Consider the following 2,942-nt stretch of genomic DNA (forward strand, 5'->3'; position numbering starts at 1 on the left):
GGGAAGTGCTAGTCGTATTTTAACATTTCAGATTTCTTCTCATTTAACAGTCTATGTTTCTTCTGGAGACACAGAGAACTGGAACCAAAAACCTGCGCTGGCCCGGTCGGTGACTTGAGGTGCCACGAGCAGGGCCACAAACGGCAGGGACTTGAGATGGTTCTCACACTTACCTCAGCTTCCTGAGGGGCGGTGGAGATTCCTCAACTCTTATGGTGTCCTACACTGATCTCCACAGGAAAAGGATAGGGGAACCACCCCTGCTGCTTCTAGAAGCAGGCTTTGTGGTCACTGCCTCCTTTCCAGGTTTCAGAGTCTACTTCTGAGACCCTCACTGTTCATCCCCAATGCCGCCTCCCTGGATGACACCTTCCCTGGCCTCATTATCTAGGCAGGAAAATGGGGCGAGCTGGGATTGTTCATCATACAGTCACCCCAACAGAATACCCTTAGATCTGGACACTGTGCTCTGATGGGAGGCAAATGTCTAATTTGTTAGAAGGTACAGAAATTGCATTTAAAATAGAGCATTTAGAATGACTCCTCTAACCCACAAAGCCCAAAAGGGGTAAATAAGCTTGTTAAAAACGCTGGAATGTAGAAGGAAGGAGAGTCCTCAGTCTCTTCCTTAGCACTTTGCCAGATCACCATTTTCCAGAGAAGGCCACTCTGGAAGCCCACAGAGAAGACAGTCACATAAGTCACCGCACACTTAGGAAACAGAAGGAAAGTAAAGGTCTAGAGAGCTGGCCTCCTAGTATAGAGCTGCATCAGATGGATTTAAATTGACACTTTAATATTTGTCATATTTAACTATATTCTGGGTAAGCTTTATATTAGTTTCACTGTGGCTGTTTCTTTTTTAAAAAGCTTTTAAAAAGGAGATTTTCAAAATCCTTCATATCCAGTTGAAGGGCCTGACAATATTGGTGATGAAAACCATGAGCTACCTCTTTGGTGCTCCTAGGAGTGGCAATACCAGGGAGGCCAGGCTGAAGCAACGTTAGCTGCAGGGACTCCCCAGGCAACAGCACCAGAGATCAGCCTCTGGAATAACAAATGTGCGTCACAGTGACAATGAACTCTTTGGAACTAGAGCCTAGCATTTCAGGAAGGCTTATAGCACAAATTTCCCTCTTATGTAAATTATTCTATGTAATAATTGCTCTTCTGTCTCAAGTTGGCTTCACCTCCCATTCCTATCATTTGGTTAAATTGCACTTTATTTTAGTATTCTTATTTTGGGTCACCAGAATGGGATGGGAAAATATGGGTGAAGTGATGTAAAACGATGCTTAAAAACACTGAAGAAATTCCGGTAGAATCACACAGAGACCTTTCTAGACTGGGATCATAGCTCCATGGTCTTACTCTCTTGGAACCTTTATTTCTCTATATGTAAAATGAAACTGACAACTATCACACAAGGCTATTGTGAAAATTAAAATACAGGCATATAAAGTGCCTGACACATTCAACAGATGTTCAGTGAATGAATGACATAATTAAAAATATCCTTACTCAAGGCTATGTTTCTCCATATGCGACAACATGGATGGATCTTGAGAGTTATCGTGCTAAGTGAAGTAAGTCAGACAGAAAAGAACAAGAACCATATGATTTCATTCTGATGTGGGGGTATAAAACAGAAAGCAACAAACGAACAACCAGAACAAACTCATAGACCCAGACGACAGTGTGGTGGGTACCAGAGGGGAGCAGGGAGAATAAAGAGGGTAAGGGGGTGAAAATACATACTGACGGAGGGAGACTAGACTTTAGGTGGTGAGCTCACAATGAAGTATACAGACGTTGTATTATAAAATTGTATATCTGAAACTTATATAATGTTATTAACTAATGTTACCCCCAATAAATTACTTTATTACTTTATTTATTACTTTATTACTTATTTATTTATCTCACCTCTCACAGTTAGATTTCTTTCTGTAACCACATATTTGACCCCTTTTACCCTATCTACCTCCCTACATGAGGTATCTACATAAGGACTGATCAGAGATAAATAAATTGGAATTGGGGGGTGAAATTAATTGATCCCATTAATAATTCCCATTAATACAATGCCATCCTCTACAATAACTTGTGTTATTGCATATGTACTTCCTTTAGAAACAACAAAAACATTATAAACATGCACGTGTCCAAATGTCTCTGGGATTACTTTACAATACTGGGATAGTTTACGTTACTGGCAAACTGAAGAGAGAGGCAGGTGCTTATTCCTCAGCAGTGCACTCTTACCCATTTCTCCTTGAAGGAAGCAATATTTCCTTTTCTTTCATCAAGGGTTACATTGCAAATAAATGAGTCATTTTGTCTCCTGGGACTAAGAGAACATTCTTAGAGCTCGATCGGGCAATGACCTTTTGGCCATCAGGGTAATTATATAGAAGCTCTGTGTAACTGAGCTTTCAGGAAAGTGGTAGTTCATGGATTCAAAAATTTTATCTAGGCTTTGATTTCAATAATTAAAAAATTATATATGTAGCTAAGGACATGAGGAAAACAAGGAAAAAAAAACAGTTTGATAAATCAGGATGGTCAGGTCGTGGATAGTTTTTGCTTTAAAAGATCATTTGTCTTATTATTACAGAGGATATTGCTTATCATTACAAATAGTAAATATTGGGAAACTATGTTTCAAAAATTTATGTTTATAAGACATTTTGCACAAAACAACGTGGTGAAGGGAAAGCATATAAATTGTTAGCTTAGCCACAATCATCGGGCACAGAAAAATTAAGCAGAATGCCATGTGTGCATTGCTGCATCAGTGATACAGTAAATTCGTACATCCTCAGAAAGTATAAAACCAGATTAAACAACCAGATTTAAGAAATGGTCAAGTATAAAGGTACACTAAATGTAACTCATATTAATGAATAAGAATTGATAGGTTTTATTAAAATGCACATATT

General features: G+C 38.9%; 1 protein-coding gene across 1 annotated transcript in view; it reads right to left on the minus strand.

The window, feature by feature from the left end:
* The window catches only part of EML6 (echinoderm microtubule associated protein like 6), a 274,207-nt gene that overhangs the window by 51,317 nt on the left and 219,948 nt on the right, over nucleotides 1-2,942 (minus strand). The window lies entirely within an intron of this gene.

Source organism: Pteropus vampyrus, unplaced genomic scaffold (genome assembly GCF_000151845.1).
Source record: "Pteropus vampyrus isolate Shadow unplaced genomic scaffold, Pvam_2.0 Scaffold91, whole genome shotgun sequence".
NCBI lineage: Eukaryota > Metazoa > Chordata > Mammalia > Chiroptera > Pteropodidae > Pteropus > Pteropus vampyrus.